A 23,917-nucleotide genomic window follows, 5' to 3' on the forward strand; every position below is an offset into this window, starting at 1 on the left:
TAATGTCTTAATGCTTCATAAATTTCATTCAGAATGTGCTGTACACTTTTGAAGAATCTTTCTTATGTGAACACACGCAGATTAAACAGTGTATATAAAATCATTTTTCCTCCATTTCAAACTGTCCTGTTGTCGTGCTACCAGGATGCATGAACACCAACTGGCCAGCAAAAGACATGACCCACTATCACTAGTTTCCATACAGACAGACAAAGAAGGATACCACTTTGACTGGGACTACACATACATCCTAGTACAGTCGAAACAGACACACGCACGAAGGTTCTTAGATACGAGGCATTCTAACCAGAAGTTCATTAATAAACACGTCAATTTATATTCTTTCTTCCTTCTCTTGAAGAAAAGAACTGGAAATGACATCACCCAACTTAAGAAACCAAGACCTATAAATAGAGAGGACGGACACATCACCAGTGTGTCACCGGAGACTCTAACTGATGATGTTACCTAGTCATGGTAATGAAACATCTGAAAACAAACAATCAAGCTCAGTAAGCTAACTTGCATACTTATAAATTGTTATTTTTCTTTTAATACTTGAATTTGGGACTTTTCTGTCACTCATGTTTTAACAGATTACAAAGCGAGGTGAGCTTTTCTGGGTGTGTGGTTTTAATTAACAGATGGGTTCGACATCGACATCATAACAGCTTGAGGGCTTGTCGTATGGGATTTGAACAGCTTTGGGGTACAAAACGTCCCAGAAGATTCCATCACTTGGCAGTTAGTGACCTAGATCTTCAAATAAAAGATAATAAAATGCATTTAATTTTGATTCCTTGTGGTTGGTTAAATTAAAAGAAATGGCTTTTAACATTACTAAAGATGTTCTGGGGTTTGAAGATAATTCCCACTTTTGCCAAGTAAATTTAGAAAGACAGAGGAAGGGCATACTTTTAAAATGAACAAATAGATTAGAATTGGGTTTAACCAGGGACAAAACGAATGCTGAAATTGTAATGGAATTGGTCAAGCACTTTGGTGTATCAGAAAAACAGGCAATTGCAGTCGAGTGAGAAAAAACTTAAATTGCAAATCTGCCAACTGAACTTAGAAGATAAAGAAAGAGACAGAAAGGGAGAGAGAAAAAGGAGAAAGAGAAATAGAGGGAAAAAAAGAGAGAGAATTTGAAATTCAGAAGTTGGAAATTAGATAAAAAAGTTAAATTAACAGGATGAAGGTAAATGGAGAATGTTGGGATGTATACAACTATGTTAATATATTGCCATATTTCTGTGTGAAAAATGTCAAAACATTTTTTTATTTCATTCGAAATATAGACGCGGCAGATGGTGTGTCCAGTGAACTTGTGAGAAATACTGGTTCAAACTAAGCTGGTTGGCACAGCTGGTGAGGTGTTTACGGCGCTGTCAGATGAGGGATCAAGAGATTATGCAGATGTCAAACTGACTATTTTGATTGCTTATGAATTGTTACAAGAAGCATGTCGACGGAAGTTCAGAAGTATAGAGATCGAACCAGGTCAGAGTTATGTTGAGTTTGAAAGAATTAAACACAGTCATTTTGACAGATGGATGCAGGCCTTAAATATGGATAAGACCTGTGAGGCCCGGAGGGAGATTATTCTGCTAGAGGTGTTGAAAAACTCAGTTCCAGCGATGGTAAGAATTCATGTGAATGAATAAAGTTCAAGAAGTGAGAAACGCGGCAGAAATGGCAGGTAAATATACATTGGTGCAGTTGATGAAATGTAGATTGTGGGAGGACTTTCATTCTGTGAGGCATAGAAATTGGGAGAAGAGGAGATCCTACACTGCAAAACATAGAGTCAAGCACACTGGCAATACTTTACCACAGGTGATAAAAGAAGCCCAAGGAGGTTGACAGGTGGTGAAAGACCTTAGGTGTTCTCACTATAACGAAGTGGAACACATAAAATTACAGTGCCGATGGTTTAAGAAGGGCACTGGGAAAAGGTCTTTTCACTGCAGTAAGCTGGGAATTGAAGGAAATTACGTTGGGAAAAGCTGTGGTAAAAGAGGCTAAGCCAGTCTCATTAGTGAAACTGGTAAAGGAGACCCCAAGTAGAGCCGAGGAGCTGCAGGAAATTGCACAGCCTGGGCAGGGGCTGTGTATGGAGGCAGTGCCTGATCTCTATAAAGAATTCGCCTCTGTGAATAAAGTTTACTCAGAAAGAGCGGGGGGGGGGGGGGGGGTGGAGGACAGGATGTTACAATTTGCGACCTATGGGATCTGCTCAGTCTCTACTAATTGAGAAGTGAGGCGGAGGAAAAGCACAACAGTTCAGGCAGAATCCGAAGAGTAGAACAATTGACATATCAGATATAAACCCATCGTCAGGAATGTGGCTTGGGGACAAGGGGGCTGAAAGATAAATATGAGGGTAGGACCTGGGCTGGGCGGACGGTCAATGGGAAGGCGATGGGTGTGACAGTTGTCTGTCGGAGGGGAGGGTGGAATGGATAGATGGCAAGATGGACAATTAAGACAGTTCAAGAGGGCGGTGCTACTTTGAAAGGTGGGATCTGGGATGAGGTGGGGGGAGGGGAGATTTGGAGATTGGTGAAGTAGATGTTGATGCTGTATATTTTGTGGGTTCCAGCTGTCCTACCACCTACCCACTTAACCCTCCTCTCCGACCTATCACCATCATCCCCACCTGTACCTACCTATCGCCTTACAAGCTACCTTCCACCCATCTCCGCCTACACCCTCTTATTTATTTATTAGCCCCATTTCCTCTCCCTTGCCTCCACTTTCCCGATGAAAAACTTGTGCCTGAAACGTCAACTCTCCTATCTCTCGGATGCTGCCTGACCTGCTGTGCTTTTCCAGCCCCACACCTTTCAACTCGGATCGCCAGCATCTGCAGTGCTCACTTTTTCTCAGCCTCTAATAGTAAGTGATAGAAGTATTTTCACTCTTCCTGACATGATACTCAAGAGCTTGATAATCTGTGGAATTGGGACAGAAATTAAGCATGCCCTTGTGTAACATCAGGTTGGAGTGCCAAATCAAGGTTGGGGAAGTAACAGTGAGAGTGAGTGATAGAGTGTCAGTTCCAGGAATACAGTTTGTTCTTGGGAACGATTTAGCAGGAGCCAAGGTGGGATGGTCACCCCTTTTGGCGGAGAAGCCAATGGAAGACTAGGGAACTGAGGAGTTAAAAGAAAAATACCGAGGATTTTTTCCAGACTGTGTAGTAACAAGATCCTACTGTCATAAGTTACAGATTGGAAGGAAAAACGAAAGAAAACGACGAAGGAGTCGATGTCCAGTTAACTGTATCATCACCCTATTTGATGATACGGTGCAGGAAACAAAACCTGAACATGCAGTAGGTCAGGCCGATGTGTTCAGTCCTGAAAGGCTAATGGAATTACAACCATATTCACACACAGAAAAGGAATCAGAACAAATTGTTAAATGTTATTAATTTAAAGATAGAATCCTAAAATTAAAACGGAGACCACAGCAGGTTAGTGCAGAAGGGAAATGGGCCGAAGTGCACCAGATTGTGTTCCTGGTAGCAGACAGTGTTACGGGTAGCTCATGAACTAACTGCAGACGGTCACCTAGGTGTACGTTAGACTCAGGCTAAGGTACAAGAGCATTTGTTGTGGCCTGGAATGCACAAGGACATGTTTCATTTTTGTTCTACGTCATACATGCCAAATGGTAGGTAAATCAAAGGCAGTCATAAAATCAGCACCTTTGTTGCCAATTCCTGTATCCAAAGAACCTTTCACATGGGTTATGGTTAATTGTGTATCCCCCCCATTCTAAAATAAAAGTGGAAACCAATATTTGCTGACCATAATAGATGTGTCTACCAGATTTCTGAAGGCAATTCCATTGAGGAGTGTTAAGACAAAAAGGCAGGTGAAGGAGTTGGTAGCTTTCTTTACTTGCTGTGGGCTGCCCAGAGAGATTCAGTCAGACCAATGGTCTCATGTTACCGCTCAGCTGTTTAAGTAAATCATGGATAGCGTAGTCATAAGCACTTCAAATCAAGTGTGTCCCATTTTGAATCCCAGGGAGCCTTGGAAAGTTAGCATCAGACGCTGAAGACAATGTTAACAGCTTACTGTCAAGATTGCCTGAATGATTGGGATAAAGGTGTCCCTTTAAATTGTTTGCCATTGGAGATGTCCTAAATAAATCTACTCAGTTTACTTCCTTTGAGTTAATATTCGTACATGAAGTGTGAGGCCCTTTGAATTAACTAAATATAAATTGACAGGACAGAAGTTGAGGATCTCACACTTGGATAACGTATGTGAGGTGAGGAAGAGATTAGATTGAGTAGGTGAGTTAGCTAAACAGCTCCTGAAGAGGGCACAGTACAGAGTGAAGCCGGTGACAGATGAAAACTCTAAGTCTTTGACGATTTCCCATGTGGATGACGCATTAGTTTTGCCAGAAGTGGTAGGAAATCACTTCAAAGCCAGGTTTCGTGGCCCCTTTCAAATTAAAAAAACAAATGTTGAGTCAGTTAAACTATTTGGTAAAGATACTGGATATGACAAAAACGTTATCGAGTATGTCATGTAAATGAACAATGCAACAGCCATATTTAAGACTCAGGAACAAAATTGTGGCCAGATGTACAAATTCTGCAGCTTATCTGTCTCCCATGTTACAGCTGGCACAGCATGTTGAACGATGACAAGAAGCAAACTTAGTAAAAAAAACTTAAAGAAAACAGAATTCGCGAAGTTAGAGGTGATGTTCTTGGGACATTACAATGGACATGGAAGGTTGATCCCATGGAACACAAAGACGAAGGACCTTTAGGAATTTCCACGACCATCCTCGAAGACTGGTGTCCTTTGATTTTTGGAACTGAGTGGATTCTATCATAAGTTTGTTCCAAATGTCAGCAGCGTATTGGCACCACTGATGGATGTACGAAAGAAGAACACAGAATTGTGGTGGACAGAACAATGCCAGGAGGCATTTGAGAATTTTAAAGAAGGATTAATCACCGCACCAGTTTTAGCTCCACCAAATATTTTGAAATCTCTTGAAAATTGTGTATGATGTTAGGAATTTAGTGGTCGGAGATGTATTGACACAGAAAGATGACGATGGAATTGAATGGCTAATTGGCTACTTGTCTAAAAAACGCAATATCCACCAGAAAAAATACAAAATCTCCATTATTGAAAAAGAATGATGTAGTTTCGTACTGGCCTGACAATCTTTTAATGTTTAAATGACAAACAAATTGTCAGAGACGGTTGTGGACAACACCGACAATCCTTTCGGACTGTTTGGGATATTTAAGACCAAAATATGAGACCATTCCATTGGTGTCTGATGTTACCGACTTTAAACTTACAAAATGTACATGCCGTGGGCCCGAAAAATGTGATAGCTGATGTGTTATTGCGGATTTGAAGGAAACAGTGCAGATAAGATTTGACTTATTGCAGTGTTATATATGTGTACAGAATGGTATAACTGAGATTAATACTTTTTTATTTCAGAATAATTGGATTAAGAGTTAGAGGAAAAGAAAGGAAGCCATTCTTTCATCCTGATGGTTCATTTTATTTCTGAAGAAGGAAGGTGTTATGAATCTGAAAGCTTGTCTGTTCACGTTAAGACAGACCAGGTTTTGCTGAATAGAAAGTACAGCCACAGATGCCAGCTGAAGGTCAGGCTATTCCAAATGTAACAATTAGCTGGGAAATGGAAACCTGAGTTTTGATAATTGTTTTGACAGCAATTCAAATGCAATCAAAGATTTTAAATAATGATCGGGATACCAGAAGCCAATGGAATTTGAATATTAATGTTTGTACATATGGAAATCAATCAAATTATGAGAATTATTGTATCATGGGAAGTACATAAGCACAGCATTTTGTACACTAGAGGAAGAGTCACTGACATCCAACAGCACAGTAACTGCTATTGAGCAGGAATGCGAACTGGCTATCTCAAACACTCTCTATAAAGGTACATGTTCATGTCAAACCTACTTGCAGTCAAAAAAACATGATCCATGGAGATCAGTAGCTGGAAGAGTGAACACAGCGGGGAAGATAGAGTCTGTCTGATCTTGAAATTGTAATGTTTAATATGTGGGTTATTGGAACAGCACATCTTTATAGAGTTGGAGTCAGATAGTAAGTAGCTAAAACAAGCGAGGCTTGGATTTGCGATTAGCTGCTGTTTAGTATTCAATATTAAAGGTAAGAAACTAACTTGCTCATGTTTGATTAAATAGTGGAATGTAGGAGATCTGTGTCACTCATATTTTAACAGATTACGAGGTGAGGCGAGCTTTTTTGTGTTTGGGTTTAATTAACGAAGGGGTTCGATTATACCTTGTAAATGTCCATCCACGCTAACCCCATTTCCCTGCAGTTGGCCCATATCCTTCTCGTCCTTTCCTATCCACATATTTATCCAAATTCTTTGGAAATGTTAATAAAAAACCCCCCTCAACCACATCTGCTGGCAGCTCATCCACGTACCAGCCCTCTGTGTAAAGAAGTGGCCCCTCAGGTTCCCTTTTATTCCTTCCCCTTTAACCTTAAACTGATCATATCTCGTCCTCGATTCTCTAAACATTGGAAAACACTGAGAGCATTCACCCTATCCATATCCCTCATGGTCTTATACAGTTGTATAAGGTTCTCCCCTCAGTCTCCTACACTGTATAGAAAAGGTTCTAGCTTGTCCAACCTCTCCCTATATCTCAGACCATTGAGTCCTGGCAATGCCCTTGTAAATTTCTTCTGCACTCTTTCTAATTTCATAACTTTGTCCCAATAGCAAGGTGACAAAACCGAATACAATACACCAAGTGCAGCCTTACCAAATTCCTGTGTAATTGGAACATAAATTCTCAACTTCTATACTCAATATCCTGCCACGGTCTCTCTGACCACTATACCCCTTAAGACCCTCCCATGCATCATGAAACTCCTACCTTGATTTGAGATTCCAAAATGCAAGACCTCACATATATATATTCAATTCCATTTGCCATTTCTCGGCCCACTTGCCCACCTGATTAAGGTCCTGCTGCAATTTCTGATAATCTTCCTCACTGATCACGATACCACTTATTTTAGTGTCATCTACAAATTTACTAATCATGCCTTGTACATTCTCAATCAAATCATAGATAACAAACAGCTATGGACCCATGTCCAGTGTAACAAGCATCCTTCCACTAAATCCTCTGCGTCCTACCAAAAGCCAACTGTGTATCCAATTGGCCAGTTCCCCCATTATTCTACGTGATGGAACCTTGCAGATCAGCCTGCCATGTCGAAACTTATCAAAGGCCTTACCGAAATCCATAGAGACTACGTCTGTCACACTGCCCTCATCAAACTTCTTGATCACTTCACCAAAGAACTCTAACAAATTTGGGAAGCATGATCTCCCACTCACAAGTCTATGTTGACTGCTCCGAATCAAACCCTGTGTAAGTAATGGGTGCAGACAATGGTATGCTGTCCTTCATTGTAACATGATTCGAGTACATAAGTAAAGCCATCTTCCTGCTGTTGTCGAGCCTTGCTGAGCTCGCATTCGGGGCTCTCTCTACAGATTTGATCTCCTTTGTCAGGATGATCTCCTTACCACAGACATGGGTGATGGTATCATGAAAATAAAGTGAAAAAGCTGAGTGTTTAATCTGTAGAGCTGTGAGAGATGAAGAAATGGTGACTCTGAAACACGAGGAGTGGCAGCGATCACATATTTCTGAAAGAGACATTGCTAGAGAGAGAAATGTCATACTTTACCCGGGATTGATTGGTTTGATTTATTGTCACATGTACATCAGTACAGGGAAACACTTTATTTATGAGCAGTGGAGGCAGATCATGGTAAGCATGGCCAGACAGATCAAAGGGTGGATATAGACTTGGACAGAGTAAGGCATACAGGTTACACTGAACAGGACGTGCACTAGACAAGATCAACATGAGCAAGGGCAGCATTATTTGAACTTAGAGAGTCCATGCATCGGTCTAACATGACTTTCCTAATCGTTCATATGCCTAAATTACACATCCCCATGTTATTTTGCAGTCAGCGTGTGAAGCCGTACTGAACATCAGGTTGAACACAATCCCCAACAGCAGCCACGATACTTTCCTTCTGAAACAGGTATCCATTCCCACCAGCTTTCACCCTACATACAGAACACCAGGCTGTCTTCTCGGAGATGGAAGTTGCCTTCTTGAGACTTCACACAAAAAATATGGCTTCCCTCCTTACCTCTAGAAAACCACGCTAAAGTCCCAATTGTATATCATGAGCAATGGAGCCAGGGGCAACAACGGGAGCAGTTCTGCTCCACTTGTTCATCATGTTAGAGCATTTATTAGGAGACAGTGAGGACTGCCGAGGCTGGAGATCAGAGTAGAGCGTCGATTGCTGGAAAAGCACAGCAAGTCAGGCAGCATCCGAGTACCAGGAGAATCGACGTATTGGGCATAAGCCGTTCATCAGGAATCAGCATCCATTACCTCATTCTGGCATCCCGTGTAAGTGCATTGAGGTGGGAATGGCCTCCTCCTGTTCCTGTGTAAGTTACTCAAGGGATTGGCTGGCTTCTTCCTCGTCCAATTGGACAGGGCCAAGGGCCTGACTGGGTTATCCTTGGTTCCTGTTTGACAGTTCGATCTGCTGACAAGTGTGACGATGCTGGAGCTTCAAGAGTTTTTTTTTTTGTCCAGGTTTGTTTTAAGAGGGAGATTGAACGATTGTTACCAAGTTGGCTAGTTAAGACCACTTGAGTAAACAGCGAGGGAGGCCTTGAGTTTATTTTAATGCAGCCTGAATGGGTGTGGCCAGCTCTCACAGATTAGGATCTGTGTTTTTTGGTTTCTCAGTAACATCAAAAACTATAGGGGTCTCCACATAGTTGGAAGCTTCAGGGAATGTCTCCTGGTTGCTACACTCCCTGAATTTTCTCTTGATGCTATTTTCAATTCCTGAATTTTCCGTTTTGCCAAGGGCTATGTTTATGGGAATTTCCTATGTTGGACTAGTTCATGAGTAATAGCTCCTAGATCTATTAATCTGTTAAGTTGCCCAATAGAATTACATTATTCTAAATTCCTCTTTCTTTGGTTTAATTTCATCTTTCATGTTTAAATAAATGGTGTTTACTTCACACCGAGTAGTTTGACCAGTCACATTGCATCTGGAACAGACACTTTACATTTCCTTTAAAATAAGAAAACATTAGAGTCTCTGCTACCGCCTTCAAATATTTGCGAGGGGCTCTGGTGTGGTCCATCACACTAGACTCCTTCTCTTCCTGAGTAATAGGCTGGAGGCACTGAATGGGCTGTCCCTGATGGTCACCAATTGTTTCAATGGGCTGAATAGCTTCCTCATATTCCTGTGAAGCCAGCGTGAGGTGCTGAATGAACTCTTATTTTACTGTGGCAATGCACAGTGTCAGGCAGTGCTGTTACATGAATGTTATGGACTCGTTAACAGCACAAGCCTGAATGGAGCCTGGGTCTTGCTGCAAATGGACACAGACCAGTTCAGGAGCTGACGGGGGACAAAGCGTTCTGAACATTGTGGAATCTTCAGTGACCATCCCCACTTCTGATCTTATGGTGGGGAGTGGAGAGACATTGATGAAGCAGCTGAAACTGTTTGTGAAGAGGAAGCTACCCTGAGGATCTCCCACAGAGGTGACCCAGGACAGAGATATTGAACATCTTCCTTTGTGCCATGTTTGATACCAAACACTGGACAGTTTAGTCTGATTCTCATTAAGTCCAGCTCCTTGATGTCAACAGAAGTCAACTATTGCCTTGATATCAGGGTCAGTCATTTTTATCTGAACCCTTGCCTCAACCTCTTTTGTTCGCATCAATAAGCCATGATATAGGAGCAACACGTGTTTTCTTCAAACAGGTGGCATTGAATGTCAGGATTTCTCTTCTCAAGAGTGTTCGGGGAGCTAGATGACTGAAGGTATTTGAAGAGGAAATAGATTGCTATTGACCTGTCAGAGAGTTGAGGGCTATGAGGAATTGGGTATGAAAGAGGATTTGAGGCCAGGAACAGATCAGCCATGATCTTAGTGAAGGGCAAGGCAGGTTTGGGGAGTGAACCACATGCCCCTGTTTCTGATGTTCTCACATGTTGTTATTGGAAAGTTAGTGGGTGTTATTTTTATGAATGATCTGGCATTGCATATTGCAGTCAGGGAGACCAGATGATTTTGTGAGCCATCTATGGGTGAGGTATGTCAGCTGTATTCACAGTGAATCTGGGTCTACAACATGACCAACAAATGGAGCACAAGCTGCAGATAGGGGAAGCTCTGTGAAGAGAGATGAGGGTCCTCTTTCATACCCAGCCTGGATTTTCCAATTACATTTCCCAAATCACCTCAAAGCTTGTGTGACAGTCTTGAGGGACAGAATGGTATCCTCTGCTTCTATGCACCAGGTTATAGGAGTAAGTGGCCTCCAACTGCTCCTGTCTAGCAGGTATGAGGGGCTGAATGGAACACAGTAACATGGGACTGAGGAGCAGGAGTGGGTCATTAGATACTTTGAACCATCTCCACCAGGCAGTAAGATTGTGGCTAATCACGTTGGGGTCTCAGCCCCACTTTTCTGTCTGTATCCCATTATCCGTGACTCACTTCTTTGTCAAATATTTAACTAATGCAGCTTTCAATCAATGTAAACATAGAGTCACGATAAACTTCCAGAGAAGAGAAGTATGACTTGAAAGGACCTTACAAAATTTTTCATCATCCCTCTTATAGAACCAGAGAGTCATGCAGAACGAAAGCAGACCCGTTAGTCCAATCTGTTCACTCCGATCACATATCAAATCTGATCCAGTCCCATATGCAAGCATTTGGTAAATATCCCTCCTCTTTCAGATACTTTTTAAATGTGCGATTGTAACTGCCTTCACCACTTCCTCTGACAGCACTTTCTGTACACACACCACTCTGTGTGTGAAACATTTATCTTCAGGTCCCTTCTGAAACAATCCCCCTCGCCTTCAACCTATGCCCTCTTGTTCTGGACTCCCATATCCTTGGGAGCAGAACGTGGCTGTTCAGAATATCCATGCCCCTGATGGTTTTATAAACCTCTATAATGTCACCCTTCAGTCTCTGACACTCCAGGGGGAAACACCTCAACCTAATAAACCTCTCCCTTAAGCTCAAACTTCCAGACCTGGAACATCTGTGTGAGTCATTTCTGCAGAAAACAGAGTTGTACACAGTATTCTTAAAGTGGCCTCACCAACGTCCTGTACAGATACAACATATCACCACAACTCCTATACTCAATGCTCTGACTGATTAAGGCAAATGTGCCAAATGTGTTCTGCACCACACTGTCTACCTGCACCACACTTTCAAGGAACAATGCACCTGCAGTCCTATGCCCCTTTGTTCCACAACATGCCCCAGGTCCTGACCATGAAGTATATAATTTCTGCCCTGATTTGCCTTCCCAAAATGCAAAGCTTCATATTTATCTAAATTAAACTTCATCTATTACTCCTTGCCTCTTTGTCCCATCTAATTGCGGTCTTGTTGTACTCTGAGATAATCTACTACACCACCTTTCTGATGTCATCTCAACTAACTATTACCCCTATACACACATCTAAATCCTTTACATAAATGATGAAATGCAGTGAACTCAGTACTGATTCTTGCAGTACACTGTTGCTCACAAGCCTCCAGTCTGAAAAATACGTCTCTTCCTTCAAGCCAATTGTGACTAGCTTCTTCTGTATCTTATGTGACTGAAACTTACTAATCTGTCTACCAATCAGAATGAAATACTAGCTATGAAGACAGGCTGAGTAGGTTAGGTTTATTTTCACTAGAAAAAGGGAGATTTTGGGGGGGTGGGGGGGCGGGACCTGATGGAGGTTTGCAAAATCATGAAGGGTATAGACAGGGTGGATAGAGACAAGCTTTTTCCCAGGGTGAAGGATTCAATAACGAGAGGTCGTGCTTTCAAAGTGAGAGAATGAAAGTTTAAGGGGGATACACGCGGTAAGTACTTCACACAGAGTGTGGTGGGCATTTGGAACGCGTTGCCAGCAGAGGTGGTAGATGCAGGCACGGTCGATTCATTTAAGATGCATCTGGACAGATGCATGAGTAGGTGGGGAGCAGAGGGATCAGATCCTTAGGAATTGTCCGACAGATTTAGACAGTACATTTGGATCGGCTCAGGCTTGGAGGGCCGAAGGGCCTGTTCCTGCGCAGTAAATTTTCTTTGCTCTTTGTTCTTTAAATGAACACCTTGCTGAGGTCCATATAGACAATGTCACCCAAACTGCCTTCATCAATCTTCTTTGTCACCTCTTCAAAAAACTCAACCAAATTAATGACCCATGATTTCCCATGCAGAAAGACACGTTGTCTACTCCGATCATCCCTTGCCTTCCCAAATGTATGTCAATGCTATCCCTCAGAATTCCCTCCAGCAACTTACCCACCACCAACAGCAGGCTCACCGGTCTATAATTCCCCGGCTTTTTGAGGTCACTGTTTCCTTTTCTAGTCTCACTCCTCCACTACTCACAACAAATATTAAATGTAACCAGGTCGGTGATTTGGCCGATGATATCGGTCTCAGACTGGGTCGGGTCAGTTTTAGGAACAAGTCAGGCTAGTTTCTGATCTAAAAAACATGTTTATGATCCAGAGCAATGTTGCTCAAACTATGATTGGAAAAATTATTGGATTGGCCAAAACGTTGTTCTGCTTCTGAAGATATTGTACTCACACAGCTGCTAGCAATGTGATTTCATCCTGGGAGAGTTTGGATTTGGCAGAATTACTTTGCTTTAAGCAGTGAGTAGATTCCAGTGAATTCTGGTCAGTGATCACACAAAGGGCAGCACGGTCGTTAGCACTGCTACCTCACAGCACTGGGGACTTGGGTTCGATTCCAGCCTTGGGTGACTGTCTGTGTGGAGTTTGCACATTCTCCCCTTGTCTGTGTGAGCTTCTAATGGGTGATCCAGTTTCCTACCACAAACTGTGTAGGTTCGGCGGATTGGTTATGCTAAATTGTCCGTAGTGTTCAGGGATTTCTAGGTTATGTGCAAAAGACAGCGGTAAATATAGGGAAATGGGTTGGGAAGGTTGGTATGGACTTGTTGGGTCGAAGGGCCTGTTTCAGCACTGCAGGGATTCTATAAAAATAAGAATGGTAACGATGACTGTGGAGGTTTTTCTTTTTTATCTCGCACACATTGCTGTGATGAGGAACAATGAAGGAGAGAGCGTGCAATAGGCCATTCCTTCTCAGGCAGATTACATTTTCTCCCTCTCTGAGCTGAATCACACAGTAATGTCATCCTCTCCCAAACTGGACCATGTCAGGTCTCCATGTACATTGTACAAACTATGTCTCCATCTCATTCCCTGTTCCATGTAGGTGCATCATTGCTGCTGTCATACACAGAGCCATACCCTTCGCTGAAAATGGTCTCGGTCGCTTTGAAGATATGTTTATATGTCCCTGCGTCATTAAAAAATAAAAAAATGTTTAATTTTGTTCAGAATACCTGTGTTAAACTGAATGCATTTTTTAAAGAAATACAGAAATTGCTGGAAAAGCTCGCCAGGTCTCTCAGTACCCAGATGCTGTAGTTGTACCAGCCTCCACCACTTCTTCTGGCAGCTCATTCCATACACACACCACCCTCTGTGTGAAATGGTGCCCTTTAGGCCTCATCAAAACTTTTCCCCTCTCAATTTCAACCAATGCCCTAACCAGGGGAAAAACCCTGACTACTCACCCATGGCCATTCTGATTTTATAAACCTTTACTGCTGCAAAATGTGACCCCAATCAACACGAATAGCTGTACTTTCAGTCATCCCGGGCCTAAATTCTGAAATGCAATACTGACACCTCTTCCTTCTCCATCGATCACAATTCTAAATCCATTTTAATCAGTTTGTTCAGATGTATCCAGAGACACTTCTGTGGGCTTTATGCCTGGACCTTTGTGCCCGGAGCCAGGGATACTAGCATCACTTAGCAATACCCATAAAGCTGTAACAGTATTTTCCTGTGTGTTTGCTCATCAGACTATCCTGACATGCTGGGATATACCTCTGCAACAGGCAGTACTTCAATCCAGGCCTTCTTTCCCAGAGCTAGGGACACCGCCACACAAGTTCAGGAATTGGAATCAAATCCAGAGCTCTGGATCAGAGAAAGGAACACTACCCACCACACTAGTTCCAAAAACGCACATCCCAGATGGCCTCCTTCTTCAAGGACCGCAATTTCCCCCCCGACGTGGTCGACGATGCCCTCCACCGCATCTCTTCCACTTCCCGATCCTCCGCCCTTGAACCCCGCCCCTCCAACCGCCACCAGGACAGAACCCCACTGGTCCTCACCTACCACCCCACTAACCTCCATGTACAGCGCATCATCCGCCGCCATTTCCGCCACCTCCAAACGGACCCCACCACAAAGGATATATTTCCCTCCCCTCCCCTATCAGCATTCCGTAAAGACCACTCCCTCCGTGACTCCCTCGTCAGATCCACAACCCCCACCAACCCAACCTCCACTCCCGGCACCTTCCCCTGCAACCGCAGGAGGTGCAAGACTTGCGCCCACACCTCCCCCCTCACCTCCCTCCAAGGCCCCAAAGGAAACTTCCATATCCGCCACAGATTCACCTGTACCTCCACACATATCATCTATTGCATCCTTTGCACCCGATGTGGCCTCCTCCATATTGGGGAGACGGGCCGCCTGCTTGCGGAGCGTTTTTGAGGGAACACCTCTGGGACACCCGGACCAACCAACCCAACCACCCTGTAGCTCAACATTTCAATTCCCCCTTCCACTCCACCAAGGATATGCAGGTCTTTGGACTCCTCCATCGTCAGACCACAGCGAAACGACGGTTGGGGGAAGAACGCCTCATCTTCCCGCTAGGAACCCTCCAACCACAAGGGATGAACTCGGATTTCACCAGTTTCCTCATTTCCCCTCCCCCCAGCCTGTCTCAGTCAAATCCATCAAATTCAGCACCGCCTTCCTAACCTGCAATCTTCTTCCCGACCTCTCCCCCCCCTCCCCAGTCTGACCTATCACCCTCACCTTGACCTCTTTCCACCTATCACATTTCCGACGCTCCTCCCCCAAGTCCCTCCTCCCTATCTTTTATTTTAGCCTGCTGGACCAACTTTCCTCATTCCTGAAGAAGGGCTAATGCCCGAAACGTCGATTCTCCTGCTCCCTAGATGCTGCCTGACCTGCTGCGCTTTTCCAGCAACACATTTCCATCTCTGATCTCCAGCATCTGCAGACCTCACTTTCTACCCACCACACTACCATACCCAGGTTTTGGGTCATATTTTAGTGCCCACTTTCAGCTTGGTGTGGATTTATTATAATCAGGTTACCATTACTGAATTACAAGCAACACTTTGTATTATTAAACAAATGCAAGATATTTGTCTCAACTGTAGGATATTGAGTGTACGTAACTATAAACATTTTTAATAGATATTATCTGTAGACTGCAATATTACGGAAAGAAATCCTGCAGACACACTCTGCCCAATGAAGAGTCTCAAACAGATGTTTATGACTGAACACCAGAGACGAAGGAAGAGCTTAATTCCTGACCCCAAAACACCGATCACTCTTACCCAACTCTCACGTGCAACTCCCCTCTTCCTAAAACCATGAAATGACACCAGGCCGCTGATTACTGTCCAGCCTCTCCTCCCCACTGACTGTATCTGCAACCTGTCCCTCCTCCCTCTAACCACACAAGGCAACCCAAGCTCAGGTTCTTTGTGAAAATCAATGCCGGAGTGTGCAGGTCTCCTGGAGTGGGATGGGCATTTAAAAATTCAAGGGGGAGGGGGAGGTGACAGTAATATCACTCACTGGGCTGAGGGGTGGCAGGTGGAGTTTAGTTTAGATTAATGCGAGGTATTGGATTTGGTAATTCAAACAAGAGCAGGATCTATACAATTAAAAGTAGGACCTTTGGCAGTGTTGTGGAACAGAGACCTCGGCCGTCAGGTATAATTCTTTAAAATTTGCATCTCATACAGATAGTGTGGTTAAGAAGGTGTTTAACACGTGTCTTCATAGGACAGACCTTTGAGTATCGGAATTGGGATGTCATGTTGAGGTTGTACAGGACATTGGTGAGACCTCTTCTGGAATACTGTGTCCAGTCTGGTCACACTTCCCGCTCTTTCCATAGGCACACCACTCTCTGGGAGAAAAAGCTGTCACTTTTAAATGTTTCCCCTCTCACTGTAATCCTATATCCTCTAGTTTTGGACTCCCGGTACCCTTATAAAACACCTTGACTATTCACTTTGATATTACTGGAGAGGGTTCAGAAGAGATTAACCTGGATGTTGTTGGGAATGGAGGGAGTGAGGTATCAGGAGAGGCTGGATAGGCTGGGACTTTTTTCACTGAAGAATATGTGATTAAGCAGTACCTTTACAGAGGTTTATAAAATAATGAGGGGTACAGAGAAGCTGAAGGGCTGATGTCTTTTCCCTAGAATTGTGGATTCAAAACTGAGGGATTTTTAAGGTGCGAGGAAAAAAGATTCACAAAAGTCATGAGAGGTATATATTTTAGACAGAAGCTGGCTTGCATGTGGAATGAACTTCCAGAGGAAGTGGTGAAAGCAGGGACAGTTACAACGTTTAAAGGACATTTAGATCAGTCCATGGATGAGACATCAGTTAGGATGGTGCTGTGAGCAGCTGCCCTCTCCCTCCCCCTCTCTGAATGAATCCCTGTTGGTTTTCACCCTCTTCCAATGCCGGTGCAGTGGCGTGTGGAGGCCAGCGGAGGGTGGCATTGCATCACTTTAAGCACCACAGAGACAGCCAGACCTGCCCCACACAGAGACACACGGATACACACACAGTAATTGTTAGGACACGGCGTGAAGCTCATCTGGTAATTTATCTAAACATAAAGAAATGCTCAATTTTTCTCGTAAACTGTTAAAATATGAATGGCAGTGAACACCCAAATTCCAATGTTTAAATAAAAACATTGATTTATTTTTTCACTCTGAAAGTGAACATTTTACATTAACTACGCACAACTCTGAGACGCCCTTTCTCTTAACTGCTTAATACACGACTCCAGCTCTACAGCAATATACTGTATCTGGGTCTGCCATCCTCTCATACCACAGGTGCTTGTAAGCTCTCAGTTCAGAGCAGCATTCACCCTATCTTAAAGGTACAGTACACACCTTCAACTTCATCCCATTATACCCTGATTAATATCGATAAGTGGAGTCTATCCGGATTCCTCTTGCTCTGTGGTTTGTCAATGTTTCATCTACTCTGTCCCGTATGTGTCAGGATTGTTGTTGCTTCATTGATAGCATGTCATTATTCGACTCTGTCCATGGGAATATATCAGTATTTCACTTGCTCACACTCGTGTATGTGGGGCAGGATTTCAGTTGTTTCATGGGGACTGTGACGCTATAACAATCTCAATGTTTGTAGATGGCACCGAACCTGGAAGAACTCTGTAGTCTATGGAGGAGAGTGTGGAACTCTGACAGGACAATCACACGTTGATGTAATGTTCAGGTTTATGGCAGATGGGGATCAATGCAGAGCAGTGTGAGGTGATACACTTTGGTAGGAAAGACAATGAAAGACAGTTTAAAACAGGCTGTATCATTATAAAGGGACTGCAGGAGCAGAGAGGGCTGGGTGGCAATGAGCACAGATTGTTGAAGATGTCAGGACAAGTGAGGAGAGCAGTTACTATCACAGATTAGTTTCAGTATCTGAGCTGTTTACTGGGGGAGGTGTAGGAGGGAGTCTCTGTGCTCCCTTCCTGGGAGGTGATGGTGACGATGTGTTGTGAGCCCACCCTCCTGCCCACCGAGACTGTGGGGATTCCATTTGTACCAGCTCGACACAAAAGGGAGATGGCATCAGGGCCACGGCTTCTAAGTTGTGCCGGGGGGATATGGAACTGCCAGTGGGTTTAAAGTGAGAATTGCCCTTCACTGAACATTGCTCCTTACTCGGTCGGTGGGACGTGGATGTTTCAGAATCTCCACACGAGGTGTCCCTGTCCTCTCCGACTCGTACGAGGGTCCTCCCCACATGGCATGGGGAGGGGGGGTGAGGGAACGGGTATCGGGCACTCCACCACCCGGATAGGCCCTTTCTGTCCTATTCCAGGCTGTTTCTCCTGGAATGGGAGAAAGGTGTAGGGAGTGAGGGAGGGTGGGAGTGGGTGGCCCTGCTGTTAGTGCTGGTGTCGCTGGGGGACATGGTCATGGTGAGGTGTCGGAGGGAGTCAGTCCACAGTGTTGTATCCATGCAGTGTTATTAGTGTGGGGGTGAAGTGGAGAGAGGGGGGGAAAGAGAGGGAGAGAGAGACACACAGAGAGACAGAGACAGAGAGAGAAGGTGCAGCATGCGGCAGTGAGAGTGGTGGACCATGAGCCTTGTTCGGGGGTTGGTGATGTAACAGATGTACAGTGAGTGTGAGGGAGAAGAGAGAATACAGTGAGCCTTATCCTGACAGAGCAGGGAAGGTTATTGAAGCTTGTCCTGTATTACTCGGCATTTCTTCAGACCACAGATACTGCACTGAGCTGGCTGGGGAGCTCAGACCATGCTCGGTGGGTCTGGTGGCGTGGCCCACTCTGGGAAGAGAATGGTCCCCCTCTGTACTAGCCCATTCACCAGGACCTCCCTGCCCTTGTCGACAAACCGTGGTGTAATTACCCCTTATCTGCCATGCTCGGGGTAAACTGTGCAGGGCAGCTCCTAACAGAGAAAGCTCAACCGTGTGCCCAATGGCCTTTTAAAGATGGCGCCAGTGTCATGGATCATGGAATATCCAGGGACACCCGGGCGATGGTGAGTACCTCCAGTCATGATGGTTGGGAGAATCGGGCTGGTATTGAATGAGAGGCGCACCATGGGGTGGGCTGGGTAGTTAATGAGGTGAGTTCGATAACATAGCAACAGGAAACTAACTCGGCCTCGTGTAGATGATCCCTCTGTCACAGTCAATGGAAATTGTAACTGAGACAAATTATTGTTAGATTTAGTTCAATGAGTCAAAGACTCTGCTGACCCTACACCCAGATACAAAGCTGGAGAACAAATACTCATCCAAAACTCCGCATCATCTGAACTCACACCAATATCATGTTCACCTACCATTCCTGGACACACTTATGTTACAGGATGCTGTTAAAATGTTTGCATTCTGAAACCTGGGAACACATCCTTCCATAACACTGTCTCTCAGTCTCCCCCTCTCTGTATATTTCCTAAACCCCTCCCATTTGTTATTGTTTAAACTGATTCCCCCTCCATCTCTGTATCTCTGTGGCAGTGATGTTCACAGCCACAGCACCCCCTTGTCATGGCACAATGGATAGATGGAGCTGGAAATGGGTGGGAGCTGTACGTCCTGTCACTTTCAGCATGGGCTGCAAGTTTCCCCATACTGCGCAGGGATCTAACACAGTGTTACTGAGCAATGCACTGGGGTGGGGTACACAGTCCTACATGCTGGGAGGGTAATTGCTCCTGGTTTACAGATCAATGCACTGGAGTGGTGTACACAGTCCAACATGCTGGGAGGGTAACTGCTCCTGGTTTACAGATCAATGCACTGGGGTGGTGTACACAGTCCTACATGCTGGGAGTGTAAATTCCCCTGGGTTACAGATCAATGCACTGGGGTGGTGTACACAGTCCTACATGCTGGGAGGGTAACTGCTCCTGGGTTACAGTTCAATGCACTGGGGAGATGTACACAGTCCTACATGCTGGGAGGGCAACTGCTCCTGGTTTACAGGTCTATGCACTGGTGGGGTGTACACATGCTGGGAGTATAAATTCCCCTGGGTTACAGATCAAAGCACTGGGGTGGTGTACAGAGCCCTACATGCTGGGAGGGTAACTGCTCCTGGTTTACAGATCAATGCACTGGGGTGGTGTACACAGCCCTACATGCTGGGAGGGTAACTGCTCCTGGTTTGCAAATTAATTCACGGGTGATCACTGCACAGGTCCCTATGCTGGTCAGTCATTCTGGTTGAGATTTATAAATAATGCGCTGCTGTGGTCTGCACAGCTCCCGTGCTGGACTGATATCTAATCCGGGTTTATAGATCAATGCACTGCTGTGGTCTGCACAGCTCCCGGTGCTGGACAGACATCTAGTCCGGGTTTATAGATCAATGCACTGCTGTGGTCTGCACTTGTCCCGGTGCTAAACAGATATCGAATCCCTGTTTATAGATCAATGCACTGCACAGCTCCCCGTGCTTGATAGATATCTAGTCCGGGTTTATAGATCAATGCACTGCTGTGGTCTGCACAGCTCCCCGTGCTTGATAGATATCTAGTCCGGGTTTATAGATCAATGCACTGCGGTGGTCTGCACAGCTCCCGGTGTTGGACAGATAGCTAATCCGGGTTTTTAGATCAATGCACTGCTGTGGTCTGCACTTCTCACCGCGCTGGACAGTTATCTGGTCTGGGATTATAGATCAATGCCCTGATCTGATCTGTGCAGTGCTCCTCTCTGGCCAGATTGCTGGATTGTATTGACCAGTGCAGTGGATGAATCTGCACAGATTACTGGGTTGAACTGAGCAATACATTGGCCGGGTCTACACCGTGTTCCACGGTGAACAGATATCTCTTCTGGGTTTATGGTGTCTGTGCTGGTTCTGTGAGGTGGATTGAGAATGTGGTATATCTAACCATTTCGGTTGATCTGGCGATGCTTTTAGTTCCCATTCCTGTGGTTGGACCCTCCGTCTCTCACCCCATTAATGTTACAGTGTGCCCAGGCACAGTACATCATGTTGGTGGGGTGGATAGGGGGGAAAGGTCATGGACAGGTCAAGGGGTTCCCCGGAATGCTCTGTTCCAAACATTCTATAACTGCCATTCCCCGGAACGTTCTGTCCCCAACATTCTATAACTGACATTCCCCGGAACGTTCTGTCCCTGACATTCTATAACTGTCATTCCCTGGAACATTCTGCCCCTGACATTCTATAACTGTCATTCCCCGGAACGTTCTGACCACCACATTCTATAACTGACATTCCCCGGAACATCCTGCCCCTGACATTCTATAACTGTCATTCCCCGGAACATTCTGCCCCTGACATTCCATAACTGTCATTCCCAGGAACGTTCTGTCCCTGACATTCTATAACTGACATTCCCCGGAACGTTCTGTCTCTGACATTGTTTGTGAATGGCCGGACGTCAGTGAATTGAACAAACGATAAGATCCCGAGGGAAGAGATCCCGTTCCAGGGAGAAGGCGACACTGTTCCGAAGGCCCTTCAGGCAGTTAAAGGGGTGAATACGTTTTCCCTGCGTTTACATTTCTTCACGACACAGGATCGACCACAATTTAGACCAAAATACGGAAATTCCCAAACTCCGTTTGTCTTCAGAAAACTGGGAGAGAATCCTTCAGGACAGCAACGTTTCCACCCTCCGTATTAGGAACTGGGAAGGAGTGACCTGTGTCTGCTCTCGAGTGATCGATTGTGTGGGAATGTTCTAGAAACCATCTCTCCTTATGGATGTGTTCTGTGTGTTTGGGGAGGGAGGGTTTCTTGTGTTTTATGTCACAATTTTGTCAATAATTCCGACTTTCCCATTTGTTATTCCAGCTCCAATTATTTTAATAAATCACTGAATACAGGGACACATTTGAAAATCTCACTGGGTCCCCAATCAAACGGGTCCCTTTGCCTCCAGGTTGGTGAATAATTTTTTTTCCCTTCCTCACAGTTAACGTAGTGACCATCTACGTCCTGCTTTATAAAGATTGTGGATTGAATCCATCTGTCAGACGTTACCTGGGGGCCATGGCAGCGGCGGATCTCCTGGTCATTATCCTCGACCTGATCCTGAGACACATTCCCATTGTTTATCGGGAACAGTTTTATTTCCTAAGGGACTCCGTCCCCGTGTGTAATATCCACGCCGTCCTGCTTTATGCAGCCAGTGACTGCTCTGTCTGGTTCACCGTCACTTTCACCTTTGATCGGTTTGTGGCCATTTGTTGTCAGAAGCTGAAACGTAAATATTGCAGTGAGAAAACGGCGGCTATGGTTCTGGGATCAGTGACTGTGCTGAGCTGTTTAAAGGACATTTCCTGGTATTTTATGCTCACGGCTCGGTATTGGCTGGTGAACGCCCCCTGGTTTTGTGATGTAACAGTCGCTGGTCTATTCTCCAGTGTCTGGGGCACAATCGAGTTTCTGCACTACATTCTAACCGCGTGTGTCCCATTTCTCCTGATTTTGCTGCTCAATGTTCTCACCGTCAGACACATTTTAGTGACCAGCAGAACCCGCAGGAGACTCCGCGCTCACACCAATGGGGATGCTCAGTCTGACACAGAAATTAGAAACCGAAAAAAATCCATCATTTTCCTGTTTGTGGTCTCGGCCAATTTCATCCTGTTATGGTCAACGTTAATGCTGTATTCTATATGGAGACGGATGTGGTTTATTGGGTATCGGTCTGTGTCTCTCGATCCCTTTGTGCGGGAATTGGGCTTCATGCTGCAGCTCCTCAGTTGCTGCACAAACACTGCGATTTATGCCGTGACCCAGACTAAGTTCAGGCAGCAGTTGAAGAATGTGCTGAAATATCCCTTCACCCAAATCCATCCATCAATCAAATTCCCTCATTAATCAATCCTTCCGGGATTTTCTCATTTCAGTTCAGTGTTTCAGCGATGGAGCAGCTTGTCGCTATGGTAACAGACTGAGGGTAGCGCTGGTTTGTCCATCCTTAACCCACAGGGGGGTTTACAGGGAAACATTTCAGTGTTTCTCACAACTCAGGGGCCAGTGAGAAAAGGCACCATCCCATTTCCATTTGTGAACAATAAAAATGTACATTAAAGCGTGCCAAGCAGCAGAGTGACCGATGTTGTTGTGTGTCTTTGTGTTGGAGAAGCTGAGGTGGAGAGAGATAGACTTAGCCCCAAGTCCTGGTCCTCAGGGAAGGGGAGGGCTCCGGGCCCGGATCTCAGGAGCTGGGTTTAACTCCCTCTGTGCCCCGACTCCAACCTGGCCTCCCCATTTCCTCTCTCCTAGTCTTTCTCCTCAATTCCCTCCCCCTCTCCCTGCACACTCTCTCTTTCTCATTGGAGCGAGACGGAGTGAGGGAGCGAGATGGAGGGAGAGAGGGAGGGGAGATGGAGGGAGAGAGAGAGGGGAGATGGAGGTAGAGAGCGAGATAGAGGGAGAGAGGGAGGGAGCGGAGACGAAGGGAGAAACCCAGAAGATTGGGGAAAAGTAGAAATGTCAACGGAAATCCACAAAATCAACTATAAAAAGAAGTATAGTAGAACACGAGAGAAAAACACAAGTAAAGAATATAACGATAGATGATGGTATATACCATAAATATATAAAATGAAAAAAAAATGACTCGAGTAAATATCGGTCTTTCAGATGATGGGAAGGGTCATTTAGTTATAGGATACGACGAAATGATCGAGGCATTGAACAGGTGTTTTGTATCTCTCATCATCGTGGAGGACAGTAATAGCATGCTAGTAATTGCCAAAGAGACGAAGGTAGATGAGGACCTTTGAAACAATCATTGTTATGGAAGACATAGTGTTGGGCAAGCTAACGGATCTGAGGATAGGCAAGTCTCCTGGCCGTGATGGAATACATCCCAGGGTTCTAGAAGAGATAGTGGGAGAAATAGTAAATGCAATTGTGGCAATTTGATAAAATTTGCTGAACTCTATGGCAGTGTCAACAGATTGGAAAACAGCAAATGTGACGCCACTGTTTAGAAAGGGAGATAAACAAAATATGGGGAATTATAGACCAGTTATCTTTTCCTG

General features: G+C 44.8%; 1 long non-coding RNA gene across 1 annotated transcript in view; it reads left to right on the plus strand.

Annotated features, from left to right (window-relative positions):
• The window catches only part of LOC122552421 (uncharacterized), a 754,662-nt gene that overhangs the window by 562,567 nt on the left and 168,178 nt on the right, over nt 1-23,917 (plus strand). The gene's annotated exons all lie outside the window — the stretch shown is intronic.

The sequence above is a fragment of the Chiloscyllium plagiosum genome, unplaced genomic scaffold (assembly GCF_037043375.1).
Source record: "Chiloscyllium plagiosum isolate Xiang-an unplaced genomic scaffold, Cpla_swu_hap1 HiC_scaffold_45, whole genome shotgun sequence".
Lineage (NCBI taxonomy): Eukaryota > Metazoa > Chordata > Chondrichthyes > Orectolobiformes > Hemiscylliidae > Chiloscyllium > Chiloscyllium plagiosum.